General features: G+C 44.7%; 1 protein-coding gene across 2 annotated transcripts in view; it reads left to right on the forward strand.

Moving 5' to 3' along the window:
* Positions 1-939: 939 nt before the first annotated feature.
* LOC138284476 (PRKC apoptosis WT1 regulator protein-like) overlaps positions 940-12,584 on the forward strand; it is a 317,310-nt gene continuing 305,665 nt past the window's right edge. Inside the window, exons 1-2 of one of the 2 annotated variants that reach the window (XM_069223277.1) lie at positions 940-1,027; positions 1,130-1,180. The gene's annotated coding sequence lies outside the window, so the exon portion shown is untranslated. The remainder of the gene's footprint in view (positions 1,028-1,129; positions 1,181-12,584) is intronic. The other variant, XM_069223278.1, reaches the window with a different exon arrangement.

Raw genomic sequence — 12,584 nt, forward strand, 5'->3', positions numbered from 1 at the left:
GAGCTTAGGCAGAGTTATTTAGGAGATGAAAGTAGTAGAATGGATTTGGGATAAGTCAGAGTGGGAATGGAGGATAGATTGTTAGAGGCATGACATGATGATGGGTAGATAAGTGTGATAAGATGAGAGCGGGGATTCATAGATATCTAGTATAACAACCCACCCAAGAGCCATGCAATGACCCAACATACACATATGTGTGTGTGTGTGGGTGTGTGTGTATATATATATATATATATATACACACACACACACATAAATACACACACATATGCACACATATATGTACATACAATTCATAATTAGAACCATGGGTAAATATACTTAGTCAAACAGGTTTAAAGAGTGTGTGTATTTTATTGTTATGACATTGTAGCAATACATATTTTCTAAAGAACTATACATAACTAGAAATATACACATAATAAGAAAAAATATTTATCAACATAGGCATATGCAGTCCATAGTTTTTGAATATGGTGGTTATGAAGGAAAGAGCCAACTCTTGAGTAGTTTTCTGAAGACAAGAAAGTTATCTGTGGCTCTTATAGTTGGGGGTAATGAAGTCCATAGTTTGGCTGCTTGAACGGAGAAGAATTTACCACCTATAGTCTTTTGTATTGTAATAGTATTTATATAGCGCTTACTACCCCTGATGAGGCGTCGAATAGCTTTTCGGTGAGTAGCACGCTACTCCGGAACCCAAAAAGAATTAGTGGTGGATTAGTATAGGAAAATATGAGTACAGTTTTAGGATTATTATGAGTTAATTTGAGCCGCGGATATGAGAGTTTGTTAGTTAGATTGACTGGAGTAATGGAGGGGTGGAGGAGGGAAGAATCCTGAAGTGTTAATTGGGAGTTTATGGTAATAGGATTTAGGCTATTTAGAACTGACATTAATAGATCCTACTTATGTTTCAGGTTGCCCCACTCCTAGAGTGATTTTGTGAGTTATCCTTCAGACTACATAGATGTATGGCAGCTGAGCACCATTTTAGACGTTGTAATGGTGTTCATTAATTAAGGTAAGATTCTTCACCTAATATGTTGGTGTATATATATATCATGATATTAAACCAACTTTTGTCATTTTAAGCACTAACTCTTGTGTATTTGGCTTTTTCCAGGTGTTTCATAACTTTATCAGTCCTGATGATAACCATAAAACTGTAGAAAAGGTAGAAACATCATTGATACCTCAACAGACATATCTCTTTTTGAATTAAATGAAAAGACATAGTGAGAACAGATTTGAAATGATACCCAGCATATTGTCTCTTGGGTCGTCTGTTAATCATATGCACACATTTTATTCAGTTTTATTATCTTTTTGTGTAAGCAGGCGGGACATCTAGCACGTGCCACTTTATCAGTATGATGTAAAAAATGGTTAAGCGATTGATGCACGACTTAATTTCTTCTTCAAACCCATGTGCTGCCAAATATAAGCAAACATTTGCAAATGCGGCTTTATATTTATTCATAATTTGTTACAGTGACAGACCTTTCAAAGTTCCACAGAGGTGTTGACTATTTCTATTTTTTTAAGAAAAAAGTGCGAGCATACGAATATCTAATAAGAAAATGTTGCATTTTCCCAGAAGGAGACAGGCGCTCCAAAATCAAACATGTAGAATACAGGATGTAAACAAGCAGTAAACACCTGGCAGCATTAAAAATTAAATACAACTGATAGGTATTTTACAGATTACGTATCTTATCTTCCTCCTTGCCACCTCCTGGACCATGTCCACCACTTTGACTTTTCCCTATCCTTCTCCCTTATATTTCATGTATGTTTGGCTGTGTGTGTCCATCAATGGTTAGTGTTGTCGTAGTGTGGTGGTTTGGTGCAGTTCCCATGTAAGGGGGCGGAGTGGGTGTTATACTGGAAAGAGTTTCAGCCCAACTGAGGCGCTAGGAAACAGAGAACTGTAGCTACCTCTGTAAAATAGATAAAATGCAGACAGGCTCCACATAGGGCTGTATCTATTCTACCCACCGTCAAGTGGAGGCCCTGCACCTTACATTTCTAATAGCTGCCAGTCACTGTTTCCACTCTGGCTGCAGTATTTTGAAAGCCTTCAAGTCTTTTTGTACCGTAGGCGGGAGCACCTAGAGCATTGTTCTCCTAACTAAGCCTCGATAGGAGTAATGAGGTCGCTGCCTCCGGTTTTTGTGACTGATCGACGTAAGGGAATACACTTATTATAGATCCCAAGTGTAATATTCACGTTTTAACTATGAGAGCCACATTTGGGGTAGGGCGGGTAATACTGTGAGTCAGCTCTGGGCCACTGCCTAGATGCTACCACTAAGGGGGGCAGATTTCCCCCAGAAAGTGCAAAGTAGCCGTAATACAAATGGAGGGGGCAGATGCATTTTACCGTTGTATTTACCGCGTCTAGGGGAAAGTGCGACAGCCAGTGAATCGCCAGTGAGGACCGCATGCTCTCCCTTGCTGCAGTCAATGGCGTGGACATTATAATTTTACAGGCAAGCCAGACTTGGAGGCTTAGGGCATCATTTAGAGGTCAGTGCTAGCGCAGCAAGCACTGGTAGAGCGAGCAGACTGGCCAACGCTTTTACAAATGCTGTTTTTGCATTATATCCACAAATGTTGTTTACCAAATTATAGGTTGCCATTTTTACCTTACCAATGTCGGGAAAAGGTAGAAGGAAAAATAACTATTTTATGTAAAGAATGTATGTAGGAGACAAATAATCGAGTAATAATTGAGTGTACTTTTTTGAGGTAAAATAGTCCCAGAGGAATTCAGAGAGTAGCACTTTGTGGAATGCTGAATAGCTCACCAAATAACCAGCATCAAGAGATGAGGGAGTATTCATCCTCTGGGTGGAACCAAAGCCCATTCTGTGATGATTTTAAATAATTGGTAACTATATGTCTTGAAAATCCCTGGATCTCATGTAACACTTCTTGTAACACTGCACACAAGTCTGTAAAATGTAGGCTCAGCAATAACAATTAACACAAGGTATAAAACAGGAGTCTGTGATGAGATCTGGTAGCTTGCCTGCACCAAAGAGGTCAAGCTTAAACCAGCTGACCCTTTCCAACCCATTGAAAGGGGGCAATGACGAGAGGGGCTTAGCGATGGTTACTTCCTCATTCGAGTAATCCTTTGCCCTGCGTGCTGAATTATGCTATTGCTGTACCTCTCATCTTCCTTTGACAGTCACTTCTAAGTCCTTCACTCAATCTCCTACTACTTTTCCTATTGACACCATTTTGTTCACATGGGCACCTCGAGGTCCCAAAAGATCTTTCTCACCCTCAGAGTCCCCCAGGGTTCCAAACGGTCTCCTGCCATCTTCAGCCTTTGGATGGAACCTTGGGGCTCTATTTACAGATAACAGCATAAAGATTCACCAATATCCCAAAAAAATCACAACACTTCCTGAAAGTCTCCTATGCCCCAGAAACTCCTATGCTCCAACACTGCCCGCACCTCATCCAGACATATATGCCCAGCGCCTACCTGAGGCTCAAACCCAACCCACACTGAATTCTTGTTATTTGCCAAGAACAAGAAGCAAGACATCTTTTAAATATATATTTTGGGCTTTTCATATCATCAGCAAACAATAAATCATAGTAGAACATTGTATGGTATACCATTGAAATCATACCCAGCAATCGTCCACCCCTCAACTTCACACACCACATCTTCCCTTCCACCTCCTTGAGTTATGCCCCAAGGTATGCAGGCCAAGTCTGTCTCTACATTACAGTTCCCACTCATCAAATTTAGGCTGGTATGAAGGCGTATCATGCAGCAAAGGGCCAGATCCCTGAATCCATGTATTAGTAGTGACAAGCCCTGCCACTCAGGCAGGTCTAAGCAGGGTCCTGGCCACCGAGCTTCCGGAGGATCACACTTGTGATGGAGGCTTTGGGTCTCTCTCTTGCATTCCAACAACGCCTCCCAGACCCTGGCCACCCCCCAGGGAGCCACAGCCCCATTTGCCTCATGAACCAATACTCCACTCTAATACCCTGACCATCCCTCAAGTTATCTGCACAAGGCTGCCACCCTAGGTCACTGTCAGCCTTCCAGTTCTGTGTAATTTCTCTCCTTGTGAAAAGAAAGGGCACATTTTGGAACCTACTTGTGACCTTGGTTTTGGCGGTATGTGGGAACCAGTTCAGTTAGCAGTGCCCTGGGGAACAGGGGACATCCCTCATTGTGATGTCAGCCACCGTGGTTGTGATCGCTTCCCAGTTATCAGTCAGGTATGGGCAGGACCATAACATGAAACAATTCCACCCCCACTGTTCCAAATCATGGGCATGCTGCACCAACTGTGCGAAAAAATCTGTTGACTCTCCCTAGGGTAAGGTATGCTCTATGTAAAACATAGGAGTTGATCAGTTTGAACCAAGCATTTCTAGAGACTTTGGAGGACTGTGCTATGATTTTCACCCAATCGCTGTCAGGAACCTGAATCCCTAAATCCTCTGCATTTGTCCATTGGTGTAATCTTTTCTGCACCAAAGTATAAGCAAGAGAGTTGCTTTCAAGGTGCCAGAGTATGTGACCATATATTGGCACTTGTTATTAGGTGGCTCTGATATGCCCACACCCAGTGCTTCCTAATCATCACTGAACCTGCCCTATGGAGCAGATGACTATCGTCCTTTAACAGGAGGTGCCCCCAGCTCAAAATAGGTTGCCTATGCAAGTTATACCAGTAGCTTCCCAGTCTGCCACTCCCCTCCATGTGGCAGCAACTCTAAGATACCTATAGGCAGGTCAGGTGAGTACAGAACCCATGTCTGTGCCTTTTGCAAGCAACTGACAAAGCAGCGTTGCAGCACTTGAAATTCTCTAATGCCTTCTGCAATGGGCTGCCTGGGCGCTGGGAGTAACTGGAACAGCTGCTGGATCTCTGATGCAAACTATCCAACCTCCGCACTGGGGCCACCCTACTAGCCACCCATTGGGTGAGCCACTGAAGCTGCATCGGTATATAGTATGTTTCGAACTCGGGGACTGGTACTCCCACAAGGCACTGAAAGGTTGTCAGTGCCTCTCTCTTGCGGGTCAGGCCCCAGATAAAGGAGATAATGAGAGAGTCCAGTTTCCTGAAAATCAACCGGGGAATCCACAAAGGCAAGACCGCAAAAAGTATAGCAGCCTGAGGAGCGCCACCATCTTAAGAAGAGCTATACGTCCTGCTACGGACAAGGGAAGCGTCTTGCAGAAGTCGGTGCTTGCTCAGAGGGCTTGGGCAGCTACTCCCACATTTCCATCCAGCAAGTCAGCCTGGTCATGAAATACTTTCACTCCTAGATACTGCAGACATTGGGGTTACCACTGCAACAGCCTCAGTACCTTTAAGGGCTCGACGGTTTGCAACCACTGGAAATAGCCGCAACTTCTGCCAATTCATCCCTAATCTGGATAACAAACCAAATTTATCTATCAGCCTCATTGTCCCCTCTAGTTCAGTCTCAGTATCTCGTAGGAATGGCAACAAATCATCAGCATATAAGGCAAAGTGATGGTATGGACCCCAACATCTATTCCACGATAATGGTCTCCTGACCTGGTGCTGCTGCCCAATGGCTCTATCGCAAAAGCAAAGAGCAGTGAATATAGGGGGCATCGCTGCCTTGTCTCCCAACCTACGACATAACCCTCAGAGATTATGCAGTCAGTTTTCACTCAGGATCTAGGGACGGTAAATTACAGTCTGGTCCAACCTATAAATCCCCCTCTCATCTGCAATCTGTCCATTATCCAAGAGAGGAAGTCCCACTCTAAGATGTAAAAAGCTTTTTCTATATCAACTGCAAATACTACTGCTTCTTCCCAACCAAACATATCCGCCGCCATCAGTGTTAATAGCCACCTTATATTAAGTGCCATGTTGCGGCCTGGGGATAAACCCTGCTTGATCTTGGTGCATCAATTTAGTCAAACAGGGCAGCAAACTAGATCCTAAAATTCAGCTGAGGATTTTATAATCGATGTTGAGCATCGACATTGGTCGATATGCTTAACAATCATGTGGAGATCTCCCCGGTTTTAGTAACAAAACCACTAATGCTTCATGGGTGGAAGTTGACAGATGCTCCATATCCTTTGCTGCCCTGTCTTGAGCACTAGCACATCGGTGTATGTGACATAAAATTCAATGGAGAGCGTGTCTGTCCCAGGTGTTTTCCTCCTTTCCATGTTCTTCAGCGCTGTTCTAATTTCCTGAAGCGTAATATCCCCTCCCAATTCCTCAGCCTCCTCTTGTGTGATTGCTGGTATGATTAACAGTAGAGAAAGTTGATTAAGGCGCTCTCTGTGTGTGTGGAAGTGTTCACATATAAGTGAGAGTAGTACTCCTTGAAGTGTTTATTAATATCAGCCTACTTATAGGTTGTATCCTTCAGGTCTGTTTCCATTTCTACTATCACTGCTCCCTGTTTAGCTGGATTAGCGAGCCAGGTTAGGAGCGAGCCAGCCCTATTGTGCTCTGCCCGTGCCCAAATCATGTATTTCCTGTAGTCGAAACATCCAAGTTTCTGTATCCGTCCCGCTAAATCCTCCCTGGATTCTACCAGGGCCTGTTGCAGTTCCCGGTGACCCGGTCTCTGTTTTTCCACCTCCCTCAGTTCCGCCCCCAAGGTCATCACCTCACCTAACAAAGTGCTACTGACACCCACTGTTTCCGCTATACACTTCCCTTGAATCACTGCTTTAAACGCGTCCCATTGTTACTGTGGGATAGACGTCGAACCAGTATTGCCCTCAAAATATTGTCCATTACGATCCCTAATGGTGGCCTAGAAGGCTAGGTCCTCCAAGGACTCTGGCTTAAATTTCCATATAGGGATACAGGGCCATGTCTGCTCCCAGCTCAGATAGAGCAGTTCCAGATTATCGTCCAATATAGTTCTAGCTAGGTAGTCAACAACGTGAACCAAGCCATGTACCTCAGGTTGCATTTGAAAGCATCCAAGCGCACATGCAGCTCATGGGGCCTGAATAGAGGAGTAATCACTGGCCATCGGGTGGGTGCGACCTCTAGAGTCTACTAGTCCCTATTGGGTCTGCCAATCAGCAAATAAATGAACTGTTCTACTGACTGGAGAGTCCCTCAACAGGGGATGAGACCTATCTAGTGCAGGGTCCGATATGAAATTGTAGTCTCCCCCCATGACGAATGATTGCACAAGGTAGGACACCTGTACTCTGGACAAGTCCTCCAGAAAAGCTCCCAGGTTGATGTTTGGGGCATAAACATTAATCCCTGCCAGGTCTCAACCTGGCCAGATGCCCCATCACCTCTACAAACCTGCCTGCTGGGTTTACCAGCTCCCCGGTTTTCTTAAAGGGTACCCCTGGACGCACCCATGTAAGCACCCCCTTGCATAGGCAGAATATGCAGTGTAGTAGGCCTGTCCCCACCATCACCTCCGCAGTGCCAGCTCCTCCAGGTGGGTTTATTGTAATAAAGATTTATGAACTGCGCTTCTTTTAAGGTATGAAAACACTTTGTGCCTCTTAGCTGTGTTATTCATCCCCCTGTGTTCCAGGTTTTGAATTTGTAGTTCATGGATTTCTCTATTTGACATACATTTGTGCTACAGTTGGCATCCACAATCTAGCCCCGGCCCTGTTGTGTATGACAGTCTAGCAATAAGCAAGACGTAGCACAAACATGGCTCAATGACATGAATCTTGAGGGCTTTGAACCCCAACTTTCACCATGACCAAGTCATTTGGATTCACCTTAGACACCAACCTCATCCTCAAGGGACACATTGCCAAAAGAACAAGTACAACCCGTTACCAGCACTCTCTTTTAAAGAAGGTGAAACCGTTGCTTCCAGAAAGCAACTTCAAAACTACTATTCGAGCCCTCATAATCTTGTATCTGGATGGTGGTAACACACTGATCCATGGACTCCTACACTCCATATTGGCATTGCTTACCTGCAACCTACACAGTGCATTACGTTACATGTGGGGCTTGAAGAAATATGATCTTGTCACCCCCATTCAGATAGAATTGCCCTAGCTCTCTTTATCGGCTTGTACCATTTTGAAACTTAGCTGCATTATATACAAAGAGGTTGTGACTAGCAGCCTTGCATATCTTGTAGACAAACTCACCCTCTCTGGTTGCACACCAGCAGCCATGGAGACTGGAGGCTAAGAAGTGTAAAATAAAAAAAAAGGAAAAAAAACAAGACTTAAAGCCTTTTCCATCTGCACATCCAGGATCTGGAACAACATCCCGGTATCCACCATGCTGGTCTCTGAATTGAATCAACATCAGTTTACCACAAGACTGGTCAAGCATTCTACCATGCATATCCCTATGTATGTGATCTGTACAACACCCTTGTGATATATGGCTGCTGCACAAGCCATTACAGATCAAATTTAGCAAAGCAGTTAAGCCCACCCAAATGCAAGTTACACTTTACCACTTCCTCTTCCCCTAAAAACGCGATCATCACAGAAATGTGAAAACTCCCTCTTCAACTTCTCTGTTACAAAAGATATTTTCTTTCCACCGTGGGAGTCTCCCAGGTAGCCCTGTCTTACTTGGGGCCTGGTGCCTCTTGAGTTATTCAAATGAAATATTTAAACCCTGCTGGAGAAGGTTCAATTGAACCAGTAGGCCCTCAGAAGACCAGTAGCCTTTCAGAAGGTCACTGAAAATGTTTTTTCAGTGTGGGTTTTTATTAAGTGGGATCAGGTTTTGTGTAGTATTCAGCTGCAACATTTGTATACAGGCTTATACCCTGACTTGGTCCGTAAATAATTCCTGATGGTCTCAGTGACAGGAAGCTGTCTGGCAACATAGTATTCTAAGAAACAATATAGCATCTAAACCAAAAGATCTAAAAGTAGAAATGATCTAAGGATAAAAAAACTTGAAGGACAAAAAACATTAAAACAGCAGTGGAGGAGGCACAACACAGGGGCCTCCATAATTAATTTGACAGTTTTGCTAGTGTTAGCATCAGCGGCAGGGCAATGGTTCTTTTTAGAGTTTCTAGTGTTGATGGTGGAAATTCTGCCAGCAGTGCTTGACATCCGTAGATTTTCTGTAACAAATAACAACCCAGAACCCACTCATAAAGTGCTGCTACCCTCGGAAAACATGCATGTTGGTGCAACAATTCCACATTGCTGTGGAGAATGCTAAATTGGCAGATTGTCCACTGTCTGGTGGATGGAAAATCTACCAGCATGACTCTAATGACACAAATTCCTCCTGGGTATCAGAGTATCAGAGCCCTTTGAGTACTTTGTAGGAAGGACAGTCTGTGACCAGGTGGAGACGATCTCGGCTGTCTTGTGTTTATCAAAATACGTAAAGAAGTCACTAGTAGAATCAAATGTGGCTAAGAGAGGGAGCTCTGCTGTCAGAGAATATCTTAGGGCAACTTGGGATAGAGTGCCATCTCCGTGTGTTAGTGTGGCACCTGCAGTAGTCCTGCGCCATGGTGCAATCTTAAGTGCAGACCAGGTCAGTGCACCCTGTCACAATGAATGTACTGTCCACAGTTCAATAGCAAACTTCTGCCTGTCCTTGGCAACTGTGCACAGTAGCTGTTTGGAGTTGCTGGTCTACCTTTCACTGTGCAAGTGGCAACCTGACCAACATTGGAAAAGGGGGCAGATATCTCTACAGACAAGGGCAGTCTGTGACTGCACCCACCTGCAGTGGCTATCTAGGGGTTTCTAGTACCACTTTTCCGCCTGTTTAAAATAGCGCCCTCACATGGCACACATTCAGTGTGTCTTCTGATGGCCCCTTTGCCACTCTGCCATTGTTAATAATACAGGAGGGTTCAGAGGCAAAGTGGTACCTTATTGCGCAGGGCTAGGTCCCCATGCAAATGATGGAATGCTACAAGTGTTCCATTGTGATCTTTATTACAGAAGGGATTGCACAGACCTGTGTGGCTACTTCTGTAATACCAAGTACCCAGGCATGCAAAAAGTGGGTATACACACCTGTGCAATCCCGAAGCACTTTTGATAATGCACCTCTGGAGGCCTATTCCCTTCTTAGAGCACTTCCAGTGGAATGTTCTTTGGCCATTGCTGCAAACCAGATGGATCCATCCGAATCTCAAATCTAGCAGTTATGTTTTTTACTGGACCTGGAATCCGGGATGGGGGTCGTTGGTTCTGACCATTTTCCAAATCATACTGTGCCCAGTGTGGTGTGCAAATGCTGGTAGGAGCCTGGGGGGGCTATTGAAGAATGCTCCAGCTTTCCTGTACAGCTCCATCTGTGCACTTAAACAGCACCCTTTGTCTGCCATAAGCAGGTGCAGTCATGATGCGAAACTCAGGTAGGCGAGCAGAGCAAACAAAGGCCTGCAGCTTATCATGCCACAAGTTGTAAAGAGAAAAACTAAGCTTTAGAATTTTGTTTTGTCATTCTCGAGCTCTGTGTGAGAGAAGTGTAGGTATTTGCATGCCATGTAAAATGTAACGTTTATCTGTGTAATTACACTAAAAGACATTTATTTAACACCTACTAATAAGTGTTTAAAATTACCCAAAATTAAATCATTTTAATCATTTTAAACCTGCAAGGCATAATTTTAACAAGGTTGCAATAATGATAAATTGAGACAAACCTCCAAGCTTTGCAGTTTTTTCTCAATCTCTCGTTATTCCAAGCTTGTTAAAATCATGCCTTGCAGGTTAGCCTTTATCTTGCAGGCTACATGTGGCTCTTTGATGCTAGTCCATTGCTCACTTAGCTATAATGCTGGTATTGTAGCTTGTGACCTGCAGGGAGCAGAAGGATTTCTGCAATAAAAGGCTTAAACTACTCAGCTATCCTACATAAAATACAAGTCTCTGACCCACATTTTATGATATCAAACAAGCACATTACCCATCTGTGTTTTTGTATTATGCTTCTAACTTTTGTGCAGAGAATCCACACATCCCGCCAGCATATGGATTAACCACTAGAGATAACTGGCCACTGCTATTCTTTGAAACTTGCTAATACATTTCTTTAGCAGGTGCCTAAATCCCACTGTGTTAAGCACCCATAAAGGGAGAAAAGAGATGTTGAGCAGAGTCCTTACCTAGCTATCTTGTTTTGCCTTTTAGCTCTCCCTATTCTAAGGTTAAAATGCTGAAGCCTATAAAATAAATAAAAACATGAGCAGTTTCTGACAGACCTGGGGAAAATTGAGGGTGGGGGGCATAAACAGAAGGACCAGGATCATCAGCAGGAGCAGAATGCACCAGGGTTCCTATTACACATAGGGTGCACATTCTCTGTTTGCGCCATGTCGCACTTTAAAACAGGTGCGCTAGGTGCAGAGAAAGTGTGCAATGTTACATCGAATGCGCTGCCCCCAAGCGAGCCACAAACTTGCGCTGCCCTGGGGGGCAGCACATTCAAGTGAAAAACGGAGCTGCTTTGAAGCAGATGCTCTGTGCTTCACTGTGTAGGCGGCAACATGCCTGCACTATTAAATAAGGGGTATTAGAGATCCCCTTGCAGGCATGAGCAGTGAGTGACTGCACCCACCTGCAAGGGGATGTCTAGAGGGTCCATAAGACCTCCTTCCCCCCCTCCAGAGGTCTGCCATCAAGGGACTCACTGACAGTATTCCACCTTTTAGGTGGTGCTTTGTCAGTGCGCCTCCTGACAGCTTCTTTGCCTGTGTGCCGCACATCTATAATACGGCGCGGGCACAGAGGCAAAGGGATTCCCTCCTTTGCATGAGGCCGCAGCCCCATGAAAATGAGGGAACACCCTCTGGTGACATAGTTGGCACACATATAGCGCCAGCGCTATCTGTATTACAGAAAGGGCCTTACAAGCGTCTACGGCCTTTTAAGCGTCTACGGCTTTTTCTGTAATACTAAAGTGCCCTGGGGGCACACAAAACAGGTGCACATGCCTGTTATGCCCCTGGGGCACTCTGTATAATACGGCTCCAGGGGTACCCAGAGGACAAACAGGACGATGGCCATGAGGATCAAGATGATCAGGACCAAGCGGACCAGGACAGGGAGGACAAGGATCACAGAATTAGGGCTAGAAGTACTGATAAGAGGAGAATTCGCTCTAAGGGACCATGTAGAACTGGGCCATTCTTACCAGTGCCAGGAGGAAACGTACCAGGAGGATCAGGACTAAAGTGACCATAACCAGGGGGGACAAGCAAAAATACAACTGGCATCAGGAGGATTAGGATTTAAGGGACCCGGATAATCTAGAGAAGCAGCAACAAGACCAAGCCGAGAAAGGAAAGGAAAGGAAAAATGTGACAGCCCCCGCAGGTCTGAGAATAGTGCCAGGATCTAGAGAACCCTGATGATGGAAACTAGGAGGATCACAGGGACCAAGATGATAAGGAGAACTAGGACCAAGAGCACTATAGGCACTAGGAGGATCAGGACCCGGGGGGAGGGGTGGAGGTGGTGGGACCAGATGAGAGCTGAGTGGCATTAGGAGCAGGACCAAATGCATTGACAGCAGGACCTGGAGGAGGAAATGACCAGAAGGACCACGACTGAGAAGGCCAGGATAATCACAGCTAAGAAGACCAGGAGAACA

This window comes from Pleurodeles waltl, chromosome 3_1 (genome assembly GCF_031143425.1).
Source record: "Pleurodeles waltl isolate 20211129_DDA chromosome 3_1, aPleWal1.hap1.20221129, whole genome shotgun sequence".
Taxonomy (NCBI): Eukaryota; Metazoa; Chordata; class Amphibia; order Caudata; family Salamandridae; genus Pleurodeles; species Pleurodeles waltl.